This window comes from Podarcis bocagei (assembly GCF_964188305.1).
Source record: "Podarcis bocagei genome assembly, chromosome: 6".
Classification (NCBI taxonomy): domain Eukaryota; kingdom Metazoa; phylum Chordata; class Lepidosauria; order Squamata; family Lacertidae; genus Podarcis; species Podarcis bocagei.
In genome coordinates this window covers 75,955,863-75,974,746 of record NC_138130.1, presented here as the reverse complement: position 1 = coordinate 75,974,746, position 18,884 = coordinate 75,955,863, and positions in this window count along the sequence as shown.

Genomic DNA, 18,884 nt, shown 5'->3' with positions numbered 1-18,884 from the left:
TAGGCTTCTTTCTCTGCCGCACTAGAAGCTTACCTTGATCCCAGTTTATTCCTTCTTCTTGAGAGGTAGTAATGCTTACAGATGCAAATTGAGATGATTTCTTTAGCAATAGACCAAACACAGACTAAAAGATGCGGGTTCATAACTTGTCCTAATTTTTTACAATATGAATTTACAACTGTCACATTTAATATAAAGGCTCCCAAGGGTAACAAAAATACATAAATCAAAACTGGCATGATATAGATAGTGAAGATTCTCAGGTTTAAATTTCTAAGTTTTAAAAGATCTAAATGTCAGGATTCTAACAGTGGAATATTGATTTTAGGAACTTTCCCCATTTACGTTAAAAAAAAAAAAATCCCGAAGATTTCTTCATGGATTTTATGGTATTCAAACACTTTTTCCCCCTGCTGCCTGTCAAGTAGGCACCATTCTGGCCTGTAAGATATTAGGACTCTCCTGCTTATCCTTAAAAATTATGCTTCCCACTCACAAACTGCACTTGTTGCACCTGCAGGATGAAGGCAAAGTGAAGAATTCAAAATTCCCCTCCACTATCTCCCTCTGTAATGTCAGTAGAAATCAGTGTTCTATGAATGAATGGATGGATGGAAGCAGTTCCAGGAAACACCCCCAGAGAATTGAAGCCTAGAGCAAGATAAATTTTGAAATCAATTGAACTGATGTTTACAGGACCGTCTTTACCTGAGGGATGCAAGGGGTGGGGGCGCCCGGGCACCGAATTCGGGGGGGCAGCAGGCACCCACCACTGAAGCTGCTGAAGCTCTTAACTATCTACCTGTTGTTGTTGTTGTTGTTTAGTCATTTAGTCGTGTCCAACTCTTCGTGTCCCCATGGACCAGAGCACGCCAGGCACTCCTGTCTTCCACTGCCTCCCGCAATTTGGTCAGACTCATGTTTGTAGCTTCGAGAACACTGTCCAACCATCTCGTCCTCTGTCGTCCCCTTCTCCTTGTGCCCTCAATCTTTCCCAACATCAGGGTCTTTTCCAGGGAGTCTTCTCTTCTCATGAGGTGGCCAAAGTATTGGAGCCTCAGCTTCACGATCTGTCCTTCCAGTGAGCACCCAGGGCTGATTTCCTTAAGAATGGATGCGTTTGATCTTCTTGCAATCCATGGGACTCTCAAGAGTCACCTCCAGCACCATAATTCAAAAGCATCAATTCTTCGGCGATCAACCTTCTTTATGGTCCAGCTCTACCTGTTAGGAAACAATAATTTTGATCAAGCTAGAAAAACAAAATACATATATACCTAGGCATTACCGAAATGTATACCTACTGTTTCACTAAAGGACTTTCGACTTTGTGCGCTCATTTACAAAGATGTGCCATGCCAGTGGCAGCGCTTGTCATTCACAATGGTGACACTCATCAGACTCAACAACAGCGCTTGTCATTCTCAAAGGCGCTGTGCACGCAAAATTAACTCTTACATCATAATAAAAGTTAATTTGGGGGCTAAACTAAATTTGGGGGCACTGGGTGGATCTTTGCACTCTGGCGGTGCATATGCTAAAGACTGCGCTGGATGTTTATTTATATTAAAATTTTATACCTTGTTTTTCCATGAACTGGGTCCCCAAGTGCCTTACAAAATAAAAGCATGCAACATACAAAATTCAAAACATAAACTGAATATCTGAGGACACGACTCTTCATGACATGAAACATTCTTCTAGTCCATGGGGGAACCAGTAATAGTGCTCCCCCATATGACATCAGTGATTGGATTGGGACATAAAGGGTAAGGCAGACCTTAAGTTATCCTAGGGTTGCCATACAGTGGTACCTCGAGTTACGCCTCAGGTTACAAACGCTTCAGGTTACAAACTCCGCTAACCTGGAAGAGTTACCTTGAATTGAGAACTTTGCCCCAGGGTGAGAACGGAAATTGTGTGCCGGTGGCGCAGCAGCAGCAAGAGGCCCCATTAGCAAAAGCACGCCACTAGTTAAGAACAGTTTCAGGTTAAGAACGGACTCCGGAACGAATTAAGTTTGTAACTAGAGGTACCACTGTATTTCAAAAAATGAGAATCCAGAGCTTTTTTTTTTTTTACTTTTGCCCAATGTTGCCCAAAGTTGCTTTGCAAAATCTAAAACAAAAATTTAAAAATGAAGTTTTTGAACTATTTTTTAGGAAATTTGGCAAAATCTAGACTTCCGACATAGGTTGCCGTACGTCCAGATTTTCGCAGACATTTCAGCGATTTCTGCCTGAACATTGCTTCCGACTGCCATATTCCAGCTATGTCCAGGAAATTCTGGACATATGGCAACCCCATGTCCCTCTTCCAATAAAGGTTATCCAGCAGGGCAACCAAGGCTGATTCAATCCCAAAACCTGCACCTGGACCCAGATTAAAATGGATCTAGATAATATATTTCCTCCAGAAACACTTGTAGCTGTTCTTCCATAATCGTCTCTATCACCTTACCCTAGTTGAGAGTTGTTGCATCTTTCAGGTTGGCAGGCACCACACAGGTGCTTATTACAGAATAGTTAGATAATTACATGACTATTACATAATATTTGAACAATACTATGTCAATTTGATAAAACTTCCGTTTCCTGTGGCATCCTTGTATAAAGTCTGTAGTATCGTCAACCCACTGTGAATTAAATTTTCCATCACTTCTTATTCCCATGAGTGCTAAGCTTGTAAGAGTCTTGAACCCTGTTATGTACTAAAGTTCTCACCCTGGGCCAGCAGGGGGATACTGTAGATAGTTATGCAAATGAAGGATCGAAAGTGATGTTCAGTGATTGGATAGTTTGTATGCAAATGAAGGATCAAAAGTGACGTTCAGTGATTGAATAGTTTTAGAAAGTTGCTACAGTTACGTTGTTCTGGAGCTCTATATAAGCAGGCTGACTGAGCTCCTCAGTTCAGTTCTGTTCTGGCCTTTGAATAAACAAGTGCTGTTTGAAGAATCACTGTGTCTTCTGATATGTTTGCCCACAACTTAACAAACCCTCCAAACCATATGGGAAAACACACAAAGCTATTGTATTTAACTACAATGGTAAGCCAATAGTAAGGAATAACGTAGATAAACAATACAAGAATTCTAACCTATGGTTGTTCTACAGTAACAATTCCCCACCCCTGTCCTTCCCTTCATTATGTTCCTCATTATTTTAGATTTTAAGTGCCTTTGAGTCAGGCACCTACATAACACAATATATTTTGGTTTCTACAAATTCCCAGGCAGCAAGATCGTAGTAGACAGACAGTTTTGTGCCACTATGTTTTTAGGTATACACTGAATATATTTTGTATGCATTTCATGACTGTGACAAGTCTGTGATTGCAAATGTGTATGACACAGGTTGCTCCAGACAGTTACAGTTCTCTGTGAAGAGTATATTAGGAGCTACAATTGCATTTTTCACCATGTAATGTGAAAGAAAGACTTTAGGAGATCAGGCTACAGATGCTTTTGATAGGAAAATAGCATATCATGCACATTAGCAAATACATTTTACAATATCTAGATCTTTTGTAAATTTTCAACAGATGAAGAGGACAAAGCCTCAAGGGCAAAACTGGGAATAAGAAAATATGCTTTAAATGTTTGGCGTGTACTCAGCCTATGCAACAGAAGTTCAGCTCCATCAATGGAGCCCAAGCACAACTGGGAACTGTCACTTACATAACAGCCACATTTCTTCAGTGCTGGTGCATTAGCAAAGGGTACTTTTAAAATGCTGCTGAAAATGCATAAGAAGCGAAGATACTTTTAAGTGGCTGTAATGCACTCATTCCCATCAATACAGGAAAGAAGAAGCACAGATGCACACAAAAACACAGCTCATTTTCTTCGCTTCCAATCTGAAGCAGGTCACAGCTATGCAAATCCCCTAATTTCCCAGATGTGGCAAAACATTACAAAGAAATCAGTCGGCCTTTGCTCTGACCTTTGCCATGGTATTTACAAAAGTTGATTACCGTGTGTGTCAGGTGTGCTCCATCTTCCTGTTAAACTTGGTTAGGATCAAAGCTTTTTCAGTCAATACAAATAGGTCAATGAATGCCCCCCACCCCACCTGAAAGAATCTGCATGAGGGGGCCATAACATAGCTCTCAGAGGTTCTTTACATGAGCCATTTTACCCTACCTTGAAACAAGCACTGTATATGGCACCACACTCTCCATTTAAAAAGTAGTGATTACCTCATCAAATGCACCAGCTGCATTCAGCTTCCAAACCCAGAAATTGATGACTTTCATTCGCATAATGGAACATGTTTCAGCCTGTTTCTGCTCTGTATATGATTCATTGTTATTTGCCCTTTCTTCACCAGTTTGCCATCCAAATTCTTCTAAATGTCATTGAGAAGTAATGTAGAGGTAAGGTTGGATAACTATTCCTCTGGCTGGTTTAGGACTTCTCTTCACCTACTGCCAAGAAGGTGAGGCACATTAACTGATAGGCATTAACTATCATAAAATAAGCCTTGAGCATTTAAATAAAATCAATGGAGCAATGGAGCCAAAAGGTTCAAAAGAAAAAACACTTTAATACTAATGGCCAGTAATCATGGTACTCCTCCCTTACAGTACTGAGTCTGTCACAGGCCACCATATAAACGATGATGAACAGACAATGCTGAGGTTTGCATGAGTTTCAGGCCCATGTAGGAACACATTGCATGGACTTGCCCATTTTACTGCATAAATTCTGAACGTTTTCCAAGATGGCTGTCACAGGAACGGGCATATGCCATAATTCTTGAATGAGTGCATGTATGAAGTAAATTTTGGTTGCAAAATATAGGGATTCTTTTTATTTAAGTTGGGTAAAAGACCTCTTATTAGTCACTATTACCACCAGTACAATCTAGAAGACATGATTCCTGGACTAGAAGCAGGAAGACTCATGTTCAAATCCCTGCTCATTGATGAAGTTTGCCAAGTGCTCTTTGACTGGTTGCCATCACCATTCCTTGCTTTAACCTGCCCCTCCCAGACTGTTGTAAGGATAAGTGGAAAAGGGAACATGTATGACACCTTGAGCTCCTTGGAGGAAGGGTCAAATGAAAATGAAGCAAACATATAATAACCACTGAAATTAGAAATTTAAGCAACCACATTTTAAACTGATAAATCCAAGTGGATGTTTGAAATGCAGTTCTTTTTAAGGCGACACAGCTCTTCACAGTTGCATGAAGCACAGCAAATCATGCTCAGCCACTTGTTTTTGCACATTCTTGTGTGTAAGTTTTGCATATGGTCATCTTGCTTCTGTTGCGGATAGTTTCAAGAAGATGAACCAAACCAAACAATGTGAACTTATTCATTTTTATTGTCGCTGTTCATTCTTCACTAATAACTCCCAAGCTGCAGCCATATTTACTTTTGTCAGTGCCCACTTCCTCTTGGTTGCAAGTAGCATCTTCAGTCCCATGTGACTTTTGTCAGATTGCTCTTTCGCTTCACATTGAACATAAGCATTGCATTATATCATAATTTTCTTTGGTTCATATATAAAACTAAAAACCAAGGATTTTGCTTTTATTGTGAGTGCTACATATAGCATATCCATGTAGTCCATTTTTCAGATAAGTTCATTATTTCTGAATGCCCCAGTTTGAGGCAAATTTGTGCTAAGGCTTCGGAACTGCTAAGGATTATGATATAGTATTATGTTCTCTATCTCGACCATTTTGGTTTCAGAATTTCAGGTTGTTAAAACACACTAATTAGGTCTCTACAAATTATAGAAGATTATTAAGGAAGATTATTACAGGCAGTTAATCATTAAGGGCAGTTCTCCTCAATTAGGCATCACAAAGCTCTTGGCTTTCTAAGAGAGCAAAATACCTTCTCATTAGGTAGTTATAATGGACTCCATTTTGGAACTTGCTTTCTGGGTGTTGGCTGTCTTTTTTATGAGCACAAGCTTTGGCAGAAAGTTCTAAGATATGGTAGGCCAGTGCTTAAATTACTGGGGTGCTAGGGGACATCCACCCATCTACCTTTTGTACTGACCTCCTTATCAAAATTGGGAGGATTATCGGAAACCTATATTCAGCCCCGAATAACCCAAGCATATGGTGCTGGAGGAGACTCTTGAGAGTCCCATGGACTGCAAGAAGAATAAACACATCCATTCTTAAGGAAATCAGCCCTGAGTGCTCACTGGAAGGACAGATAGTGAAGCTGAGGCTCCAGTACTTTGGCCACTTCATGAGAAGAGAAGACTGCCTGGAAAAGACCCTGATGTTGGGAAAGATGGAGGGCACAAGGAGAAGGGGACGACAGAGGACGAGGTGGTTGGATAGTGTTCTCAAAGCTACCAACATGAGTTTGACCAAACTGCGGGAGGCAGTGGAAGACAGGCGTGCCTGGCATGCTCTGATCCATGGGGTCATGAAGAGTCGGACACGACTAAACGACTAAACAACAACAACAACCCAAGCATTGGGGCAGGGGCAGGAAATATGACGTGCTGTCTGGGGAGGAAGAGAGAAGCAAGGAAAGAAGTTTAATTCCAACCCAAATCTTATTGGATGCAATGGTTTCATGTGTTCAGCTGCAGAAGAGTCAGTCAGTGGGAAGCCTGGAGATTCCAATGTTCCTATTGCATACAGTCCGAGGAGGTAGATCCACAAGTTTCTCCAGAATCAGGATATGAAGTGAAGGTGCTGTGCGCCTTGTCTGATTTGCTAAAAGCAGAACCCCTATGGAATCACAGCTTATGAACCAGTCTGCTTACTGAACAAGGCCCTATTTACATATCACTTTGTCCTCTATTTCCATTAACTGATTGCTTTTCCTGCAACCCATATTTTTTATGTCCATGCCTACATAATGGCAACCATAATGAAAAAGAGCAGTTCCCCACAAATTCTTCTCTTCCTGCCTCTATTCCCTTCCTCCCCTCCAGTTGATCCTACATCCCCTGGACATTTAGCTATATAGTACTTCAAAAGAAATGCAATGGCTGGTGCTTCAGCTTTTGTTCGTCTCTAAGCCATTACCTTAGAGCTGTCTGGACCTTTCTAAAGGGAAGATTGCCACACCCATCGGCTGGTAGAAAAGCAGGATTGGGAAACCATGAATTGGCACAGAAAGAACAAGGTTTGGCTTATTTATAGGTGTGTAATAAATTGTCCCCAGCAAGTCAAAGGTGTAAATCAGTCTCTATCGCTATAAACAGACACATAAAAAAGAGGTTTTTAAAATGAATGCCTCTTCTGAAACGCCACATGATAGCGCATGCTTTTTCCTAGAAAGAAAGCCCTGTGTGATCACAGATCACATTTTCTCCTAGTGGAGGGAGAATGTTGCCCCCTCTTGACCAATAACTGAAATGTCATACGAATGTAAAGTATCCTGCAAAAGGTGTCTCCTATGCGACTGCATCCTCATCTTTAGGACTATACCCATCAATTGCTTATTCTATAAAGTCAACTCCACTTGAATTTTCCACCATCATTTTCACTCTCCTTTTCAGTACCCATGCTGCTGTTGCGGCATCACTTTAGGACCTCCTCAGGGTAACAGTGACAGTCCTTCTTGCCATGACTGCAAGGCAAGAAAAAGAAAGGGTGGAAGGAAAGGACTGCAAATGGTTTTGGGAGGTCTCCAGACCTTATCATTCTCCTTAAGACACAATCAGGAGCATGCTAGGCATGGTAGGGTCCTGAGCTTTAAATAAGCTAATTCAGGCCTGGTCCAAAGTGAGCACACAAAAAATGCTCATTACAAGTGAGCCTGTTCAATCTGGCCCAGGTAAGCTCTCAGAGAACTAAACAATACTGATGTGCCATCCATAGACATTGATTTAAAGAATGGCAGGTCTATAGATATCTGAAGCAGTGGTGTGCGGTCAGTGCACTAAGGGGACTAGGCTAGTCCTCTAAATGTTCCTGGTAAATTAGAGTATTAAAGTATTAAAGCCTGGCACCTCCTTCCCAAAGCCTGGGATGCTTCTGACTGGCTTAGGGAGGGAGGCAGGCGTGATGCTATGATGGAGTCCAAGAGCCCTCTTGCCATCTTCCCAAAGCTTACTCAGCTTTGGGAAGGAGGCAGGAGGGCTCCAGCATGCTGTCAAAGGCCAAGCTTTCCCTTCCCAAAGCCCAAGAAGATTCTGCCTGGCTTCTGGAGGCAGGTATGATGCTCACGCACACGACATCACCCCCATCACCCTCACAAGACAGCGCCTCAGTTCCCCTACAAAAAATTCACTGCACACCACTGATCTGAAGGGCCACAGATTCCCCATCCCTGTTGTAGAGGGTTTTGTGAATAGTGTTCTGTCCTTCCTGATTTAACCAGGAACAGCAGATTAGAAGACAGTCCTGGAAGGGAGAATTAACCAGCAACTGCTACTGGACCGCTAGTTGGAACAGGGTATTTGTGCGAACTAGCTTCTGTGTAGCCAGGCCCTTGAACAGGTTCATCACTGTGGCTTGATTGCCCACCATTTTAGTAACACGTGTGTCATAATGAGTCAGAACTTTTTGTCAGTGTCCCAAGGATCCATTTAAAGCAGGGGTTGTCGACCTGGTCCCTACCGCCCACTAGTGGGCGTTTCAGGATTCTAGGTGGGTGGTAGGGGGTTCTACAGCACAAGCTGAATCCTCCTTCCATCGAACACTGGTGGGCGGTAAGGAAATTTTACCATCAAGAAAGATGCATAAGTGGGTGGTAAGTATAAAAAGGTTGAGTACCCCTGGTTTAAAGAATTGCATCCATGAGGAGGTGGGTAGGAATCTGATTTTAACAGCAAAAGGCATGTGCACAGAACCACAGTTTATCTCCTTGATGCTTCTTGAACCTGAGATCATCTTTTTGAAGAAGAAGAAGAAGAAGAGTTTGGATTTGATATCTTGCTTTATCACTACCCTATGGAGTCTCAAAGCGGCTAACATTCTCCTTTCCCTTCCTCCCCCACAACAAACACTCTGTGAGGTGAGTGGGGCTGAGAGATTTCACAGAAGTGTGACTGGCCCAAGGTCACCCAGCAGCTGCATGTGGAGGAGCGGAGACGCGAACCCGGTTCACCAGATTACGTGACTACCGCTCTTAACCACTACACCACACTGGTGTAGTGTGCTTGAGTGCTGGATGTGTGATAAGAACAGCTATAGTGTTAGTGTATGAGCTCCAGCTCTTGGAGTTCCTTTCTTCATCTCAACAGAGTTACACAGAAAGTCTTCTCATGTCTTCACGGCAACAGCGGTCCAGCCCTCTCTTGGTGAATTCCTATGACAGGAATAACCACCTCACCTATATTCAGATATCTGCTCCATTCAGCCATCCGTTCAGAGAGACAGACTCACACTCTACCACAGCTCCTCCAGACATGCTCTGATAAAGAAACCTGTTGCTGGGGAGAATTCTCATTGCTAAGCAGATGTTTTAGGTGTGCCCTCAAGGATGTGCTTCAAGGCCATGCTTCAAGGCCAGTTTCAAGTTTATTTTGGCAATACACCAACATGTAGCTCATTGAAAAAACACATGATTTGCATGCAAATGGTTCCAGGATCAGCTCCTGGCATCTCCTGGTAGGGCTGGGGATATCCCTTACCAGAAACCCTAGACAGTCAGTGCTAATCAGTAGTCAGTACTACTGAGCTACAGTGAGGGGGGAAAGTATTTGATCCCCTGCTAAATTTGCCCGTTTGCCCTCCGATGAAGAAATGGCCAGTCCATAATTTTAATGGTAGGTTTATTGTAGTAGCTATACATCAGCCTCAAAATCTTACTGACTTGGAGAGGATCTGCAAAGAGGAGTGGGACAAAATACCTCCTGAGATGTGTGCAAACCTGGTGGCCACCTACAAGAAACGTCTGACCATTGTAATTGCCAACAAGGGTTTTGCCACCAAGTACTAAGTCATCTTTTGCAAAGGGGTCAAATACTTATTTCACTCATTATAATGCACATCAGTCTCTGACTTTTGTCTTCTGGGTTTCTGAGGGTTTTCCTGTTGTTATTCTGTCTCTCACGGCTACAATAAACCTACCATTAAAATTATGGACTGGTCATTTCTTCGTCAGAGGGCAAACGGGCAAATTTAGCAGGGGATGAAATACCTTCCCCCCTCACTGTAGATGGAACAATAGCCTTGCTATGTTCCTATGTATGTGGATAGGAACCATGGAGAAGTAAATGTGGAGAAACTTCATCACTCCTCCCCTCTATCACAACCCTTTCAAGGCACCCACATCCTTCTTTCTATGTAATTAGAAGACTTCTGTATTTAAACACACAGGACTACCTGCCACTATAGCATCTAGTTTGGCCCTTGGTTCTAAATCAGGGGGTGGGGAACTTTGGTCCTACAGATGTTGCTGCACTACAACTTCCATCATCCTTGACCATTGGTTATGCTGGATGCAACTGATGGGAACTGGAGTCCAACCATATATTGGAGGGCAACAAGATCCCTGCCCATGATCTAGCTGATTCTAAGAAAGGACGTGAAAACAATACTACGGAGAGTGGTGTTGTATTCTCTCCAGAAATAACCTGTAATAAACATTTTTAAAACTCTGAACTAGATAGGAACAATGAATTAATTAACATAGCATCAAGAGGAAAAAGTCATCTAAAGCTGCTGCAGTAGTATATATGCTGATGAAGCATCTTCGTAGTGAATGAAAATTGATCCTGCTTTAAATTGGAATCACTCTACTAAGGTACATCAAAATTAATGCAGTACAAGTGTTCCCACAGCTTTCTGTTAATTGTTATTATTTATTTATTAATATTTATCATTTATATTTATTAGCCACTTCATAAAAGTATTTCTTTACATAAAATGTAAAACAAGATTAAAGCAGAACAAAAATATAGCAGGTCATATCCAACTAAGTCAGCAGAGTAAATCCACTAAATCAATGGACTTATTTAATGATTTAAATGGGTTTATTCCGAGTATGGCCAATAGTGAGTATCACCCAGTCTATTCAGCAATGAAGCCAAAATACCACAGCACTTGACTTACCAAGGCAAGACTTGCGGATATTTGAAGTCTTACTGGAGTTGTCCACCAGTGTGTATTGGCCCAAATATAAGCTGCACCCAAACATAAGCTGCATCTTTAAAATTGGAGGGGGGGAGAAAGAAAAATAATACCTGAATATAAGCAGCGGTGGGGAAGCTGCGTGCCATTTCCCCACGCTCCCAGGCTGCTCTCTGGGGAGGGGGAGCCACGCTGTTTTGCAGGCGGCCTTCCCCCCCCCCCTTCGTTCTGATGGCTCGAGGGAGGCTTTGGAGCGGTGGGCAGGCTAACCCTAACCCTTTGCCCCATGCTCTCGCGCTGCTATGGGGGCCGTTGGATCAAAGGGGAAGAGGCCGCCAGTAAAGCGTTGCGACCCCCCCCCCCCCGCTCCCGAGAGCAGCCTGGGAGCACGGAGCAAGGCGTGCAGCCCGCCCACCGCTCCAAAGCCTCCCTCGAGCCATTGGAACAAAGGGAGGATTTGAAGCAGCGCGTGGCTGCGCTCTCAGGCTGCTTCGGGGGGGGGGGTGTGAGCTGTGTCGCTTTGCTGGCGGCGTAAGGTCCCAAATATAAGCTTTACCTTAACTTTTCACGATCGGAATGTGGGGGGAAAGTGTGGCTTATATTTGGGGCAATATGGTATCTGGTGTATCAATGGTGTAGCAGGCCTTCTGCCAAATCCTACAGTCCCTCAGCCAGTGGGTCTTCAGTATAGGATTGCAGCTTGAAGCAAAGCTTTTCTATAGGCAACCAAAGAGAATGCAACTGGTTCATCAATCTCAAATTTCTGTGATGGCCTGGGAATCTGATTCAGAGGCTAAACCAGAGGAATCCCAGCCTGCACAGCAGTCCCCGCCTCCAGGGCCGGGTGAGCCGGGGCAGGGCCTTGAATCTGAAGGGCCCGCACCTGTGCCGGATTCTCAGGAGCAGACACCAGATGAATCCACTCTGGCTCCGGGGGTGATTGACGACCCATTGCCTGCAGGTGCTCCTCTCCCAGCCCAGTCAGGGGGAGGTGAGGCTGCTTCTGGGTCCAGTAACCCTCCAGCCTCTCCTGAGCTGCAGAGGCTCAGGGCAGAGAGGCGGAGGGAACTACGTTCCTGCAGGAGGGGTGCTCGCCTTAAGGCCAGGAGAGGCGAGTCACCTGTGGGCCGGGACCGCCATAGGCCCCAGAAGAGATAAAGGCCAGTCAGCCCAGTCCCAGGTTGCGGGAACGACATCGCTGGAAACCTGTTCTTGCCAGCACCTTGACCTGCTCTTCTGGAGTTCCTGACCACGCCCGACTCCTTGCCTTGGACCCCGCTTCGCCCTTGACAGACAGCCTCCAGACCCTCGACCCAGGACCAGACTCAGACCACGCCGCACGGTAAACACCCCCCACCCCCCGGGACCAGAACAATTTCCTTTTTCAATTTTCTCTAGCGTTCCCAATTTATTCCTTTTCAAGTCAATGGATACACACACTTGTCATGAAAGTATCGGTGTGGTTTGATGGTTAGCACATCTCACTCATTAAGTTCACTGGGGTGACCTTGTGTGAGTCACCATCTTTCAGCCTAGCCCATCTCACAGGGTTTCTGAGGGGTTGAAAGGTGGGGGAAGACCCATCAGGGTTACCTAAAGCTTACTGGAGGAAAAGCACAATATAAATGTAATAAATGAATGTGTCCTCACTTCACTGGGGAAAATTCTGCATTTGGGTTTTATTTTAGTTTTTAGTTTTCTTAAGATCCAGCTTGTCACTGTGTGATTCTAAGGAGTCAGTTCATGGCTAAATTTAGGATTCTTCACAATGAACCAGATTTTTTGCTGAGAAATGAGAGCACCCAGAATAGACATTTATTTTTATTCAGCCCTGTGCTTCATGACAGGATCTTTGGCTGCTCTATGAAGCTCCATCTAAATCAGGCCTTCACATATTCTTCAAAGTCTTTAGATCTATCATTAAGCATGTGGGCTTCCAATACTCAGCAACTGCTTTTACTTAATTACCAGTTCCAATATTCAACTATCTTATACACACCTACTTGGAAATAAATCCCTTTGATTTCAATTAGGCTTTCTCCCAGGTAAGTGGGTAAATATTGTTGCATGCCACCCCAATTTCTGAGAAGTGCAAGATTCCAGGGGTTCCAGGCATCTGTGTTTCCTTCAGAACGAGTCACAAAAGAGACTTTGTTGTCTTTATGATATATGGTTTATTTGCACATATCTACAACCAGAACCTAGGGACGCGGGTGGTGCTGTGGGTTAAACCACAGAGCCTAGGACTTGCCGATCAGAAAGTCGGTGGTTCGAATACCCACGACGGGGTGAGCTCCCGTTGCTCGGTCCCAACTCATACCAACCTTGCAGTTCGAAAGCACGTCAAAGTGCAAGTAGACAAATAGGTACCGCTCCGGCGGGAAGGTAAACGGCGTTTCTGTGCGCTGCTCTGGTTCGCCAGAAGCAGCTTAGTAATTTTGGCCACATGACCCAGAAGCTGTCTGCAGACAAACGCCAGCTCCCTCGGCCTATAGAGCGAGATGAGCGCGCAACCCCAGAGTCAGTCACGACTGGACCTAATGGTCAGGGGTCCCTTTACCTTTTGCAACCAGAACCTATGTTGGAGGGATTCACAGCATTAACAGCCCAAAGGGATCTTGCATCTTCCATAGCCACAGCCTTGGATTCAAACAGAAATCAAGCATGGCTCTCTCTCTGTGGCTTCCCAGCCTGCTTCCTAACCTGCAGCTTTTCTTCCAACTTCCAGCTCACATCACTCAACTCTCACCTCTGGTCTTTGTCTTTTCAACTTCCAGCCAACTGAGGGAGGGAACCCATCCATTTGGTTTCTGGCACTGTGCCACTTCCTTTGTTTCCTTGATGGCCCATTACCCAGGCTATCACCTCACTAAGAAGCTAGCCTGGCTGTTCCAGGAATTTGAATCCTTGATTATATTTTAACACTTGCATGATCCAGGAATTAGAAGAATCTCTGCATATAACCTGTTCTTCTCCCTGCACAACTCATAACTATATATAAGAATCCCCTCTAGCTTGTCTTTACTGTTATATCCACATACACACTTATTTTTATGTCGACAAATACTTTAAATGAAAATAGTCTCTTACATTTGCTTTACTCTGAGCAACAAATTTGCTGTAAATTGATGTGTTTCCTTAGTTTCCTCATTACTCAAATGTCACTTGTATGAGGTGAAATGTAGCTTTCCTTTGCCAGATCAGCTTATGATCAGCAACATTTTACAACAACAGGTAAAAAATATGTGTGTATCTGAAGAAGTGTGCATGCACACGAAAGCTCATACCAAGAACTAACTTAGTTGGTCTTTAAGGTGCTACTGGAAGGAATTTTTTTAGGTAACAAATAATAATTCAGATTGACCTGAATTGCAGACACAATTTAAATAGAATCTAGGTAACCTTTTTAAACAAGCTGATAAGAGTCTCAGGCCCCATCTGCCCTTAACATTTAGAGCAGTATTCCCTCTTCCCTCGCAGAGCTATAATTCTCAGAGTGGTTTAATAGTCTACCAGTCTTCCCATGGAAAACTGAGAATTGTAACTCTGGGGAAAATAGGGGTTTCCCGAATACCTTCACAAACTACAGTTCCCAGGATTTTCTTGGGGAAGCCATGACTTTATAATGGTATAATGAGGCTTTAAATGTATAGTGCAGATGCGGTCTTACTTTTTAGCACATATTTATAAGCCTGCAACATTAGCACCTAAAAAAAGAGGTTTGTTTCATTTGTCTTTAAAGGATTCCTCTTGCTGTGAAAGTTCTTGATCATTGAACATTGTAAGTTTAGTAACTAGTTCAAAAGGAAGAGCGCCATCTAGTGTGTTTCTACAATAATGTAGCATCTTATTTCATATACTATCCAATGTATTACCATTACTATTAATATTATTTTAATGTATTTACTTATTTTATTAATCAGTTCCAAAGAGGCACCCCCAAGTGATTCACGGTGCACTTAAAATATCCTGGACCTAAGTTGTTAAGAGCCTTGTAAATTTTAAAACCAACTTTTCAATTGATTAAACTTATTCATTGCTTGTTTGTTTGTTTTTCTAAAAAGCTGCAAAGCAACTTACAAAAAAAAGTAAAATACAAAGAGACTTGTAAAAAGATTAAAATACAAAGTAACATAGAAAAATATTTTTAGAACAAAAGTACCATGAAATAGATAAAAGTATAAAACAGAAATGCTAAGAGTTTTCATCCACCAACAACTATATCAAGGAAAATATCCTATGGCACCCTACTAAGAGAAGAATACCATAAGGTGCCATATATGCCCCCACATTAATGATAAAAAAGAACCAGGAGAGCAGGAACATCTTTGTCCTAAAAGCTGGCAATGCTGCCACCAGAGGTGCGTCATTGGGGAAGCCACTTTGCTCCCCTCCTCTCCCAAATTGCGGTTAGCTGCCTTTCCTGTGTTTGGACAGGAGGTGGAGGGCATAAACATGTTAATTAATAAATATATAAAATATGACGCCTGCTGGACATGTTCATGCATCCAACAGAAGAGGCATGGATATGAAGACTGCACACACTTGCCTTGCCTTGTTCAAAGTTCTTGTGCACCTGTAAATATTCCATATGTACACAAGACTACTAGCCTGCTGGGGCAGGGGCAGAGGAAGGAGGGTGCGGTAGGTGCGGACCACCCCGGGTGTCACCACCCCGGGTGACAAAATGCCGGGCGGCACTCACCGTGGGGCCAAACAGTACACCCGCTGCCTCCCCCCCCCCCAGCTGTAGAGCAGCTGAGTAGGAGGAGGCAGGCAGACTCTGGAGCCCCCGCAGCTCATCCCGCCCTCACCCCGTCCCTATGAGCGGCTTGCACCGCCCCTGGGTGCACCACCACTGTGCTGGGGCACTGAGATTTGCTTCAGGGAAGCTGCTCATAGGTTCACATATGAGGTTAATTTGGTTAGTGGCCATGAGGGATGGAGAACTGCAGAACTCCCAACCTATTTGCTTTGGGCTGCTTTTCCCTTATTTGGGCCTCCATTATATGATGTTAAATTACAGCAATAATTTTAAAATGCATAGTCTTTTCAGATGTTGGAATTGATGTTACTGTTTTAGTCTACAGTGGTACCTCGGGTTAAGTACTTAATTCGTTCCGGTGGTCCGTTTTTAACCTGAAACTGTTCTTAACCTGAAGCACCACTTTAGCTAATAGGGCCTCCCGCTGCTGCCGCACCACCGGAGCACGATTTCTGGTCTCATCCTGAAGCAAAGTTCTTAACCCGGGGTACTATTTCTGGGTTAGCGGAGTCTGTAACCTGAAGCGTATGTAACCTGAAGCGTATGTAACCTGAGGTACCACTGTATTGCTGTTTTGTTTAATTGAGCTTATACTTTAAAATAAATTTGTCCTGCTGCCATATAAAAGGGGACCTTAAAAATAAGTTTGTGGGGGGAAATGAACATCTATTTTGCACATGTGTAAGCTCTTTTAAAACCTCCATCTGAACATACAGAATTCAGGGGACAGGCTCACCAAGCACAAAGCCATTGCCCTCTATCAACATGTTCGTACTGAGGGGTGTGTCACATGAACAGGACTCCTGATGGTGCAATCTTATGCATATCTATTCAGAAGAAAGTCCCATTGCCCTCAAGTGTGCAAAGGATTACAAGCAGAATCATGGAAACAGCATTCCTAATGGAAAATAAGCCTTCGGATGGTATGCTAGTAGTCTGTGGAGGTAGATATACATCTCTTTGCTTTCAAAACACCTACACAATGCAATTTTTAAAAGCATTCATTTGTGAAGATGTCATGGAAAAGTAAGGCTGGTGGATTTATGAAGATGTGCAAAAGTGAGGCTGATGGGAAGGGTTCTGCTGCTTGAAATTCAGAAGTCTTTCTTGGAGTGTAATAGTCAACCTCTGCCCTACCCCTTTGTCACGTGGGGTGGATTATTAATGTGGGGTCATTGCTTTGTTTTGCACTTTTAGCTCCTTCTCTCAGTAAAACTGAATACAGTGGTACCTCAGTTTACGAACTTAATCCGTTCTGGAAGTCCATTCTTAAACCAAAACCGTTCTTAAACCGAGGTGCACTTTCCCTAATGAGGCCTCCCGCTGCCGGTGCCCTTTCATCGTTCAGCTTATGTTCTTAGACTGAGGTAAAGTTTGCAAACCGGGACACTACTTCCGGTTTTGCAGAGTTCTTAAACCAAATAGTTCGTAAACAGGGCTGTTCTTAAACCGACGTACCACTGTAAAGGTAAAGAAGTAGCTTTCATTTCGACCCACCCACGGGAGTCCTAGATACTGATTGCTTTAGTCCTGCAATATCCTTTGATTTGAAGGTGGGGTAATTTCTGAAATATGAAATTGCATATTTCTAATTTTAAAAAAAATACCAGAGGAAAAGATGGACACTTCCTTATTTGAATCAACCAGAAACGCTAAGAGAATCCCAATTATTTCTAAATAAGGCTGGTGTTTGAGTTTTACTTCTATAAAACACTGGCACCATACTATCTAAACATTTAGTCTGGTTAATGTAAGGTATTTTTAATATTTGTGATTATTAAATTCTCCAGGGAACAGTGCCTGATCTTGAGCCAAGCAGTGATCTCAGTTACACCAGCAAGGCCCCTAATGTATTGCTCAATTTTGTTATGTGTTGCAAAGCTTTCTGACATCATTACATGTTGTCTCCAGTATTTGTCCAGAAGGTGGAGCTCTATGGTTTACTTTGTGCTCATGGTTGAAAAATGAAACCAGTCTAGAAAGCTTCCAGTTGTTTCCCTTTGCAACCAAGATTATACATTTCCCCTTCTCTTAGTTTCCACCTTTCAACCAAACAATAATGACGAAGAAAAAACAGAAAGTGTTGCTTTTTAACTGAGGGAAATAAATGAGTAGAATTCACATCAATACATTTGAAATAACGGATTACTATGTCACAGAATAAATATCAAGTTAATATGTGAAAAAGTAAGGGGGTTTTTTTTGTTTTAAAACGGGGGGCGGGCGGGGGGTTCCTTCTAAACCAGACCAAGGATAAAAGTCACCATTGCCTCCACCGATAACTTTTAAAGATTAAGATACCTTAAACTGTAGCTGCATTTGTGAGCATTTAGGGCAGGTCCAGTCATAGAATATACAGAACAGCTGCACTGAATATCCAATATGTAATAGCCAATCCTTGGATTCTTCTGTCCTGGGTGTGTCTCACAATAACAAGAATATTTTGGAGTTTGTTATTTGGCAGAAGAAAGGAAAGTGAGGGGTAACTGTAGTCTCAGAATACGAGCCTCTGGAAATCACAAGTGGGGAGAGTGCTTTTGCACTCAGGTCTTGCTTACTGGCTTCCCAAAGGTAGGGAAAATAGCCTTTAAGCTATTTTTTGGGAAATTCGCCCAAACACCAAAACTTCCGATATGGGCTTCCATACGCCCGGGTTTTCCCGGACACCCCCCCCCCTTTTCTGAAAATTCCACCCAGATGTTATTTTTGGCGGCTATGTCCTGGAAATTCTGGAAGTATGGCAGCCCTGCCAAAGGCAACTGGGTGGCCACTATGAAAACAGGATGCTTGGCCCAAACCAGCATCACTCTTGATTGCTTGTTTAATTTGCAAATGGCTTCCTATGAGGCATCCTCAAACAATATACAATACAATAGCAAACATCTAATCATTACATACAGTCAAACCTCCGTTCCGAATGCCTCTGTTTTGGAATGTTTCGGCTCCTGAATGCCAAAAACCCAGAAGTAACTGCTCCCATCTTCAAACGATTTTCAGAAACTGAATGTGCTATGTGGCTCCTGTTTTGAGTTTCCCTATTGTATCAAGGCTTCTGCTTTCAGTTTTCGGTTGTCGAACCGTCTTCCAGAAAAGATTACGTACGACAACCAAGG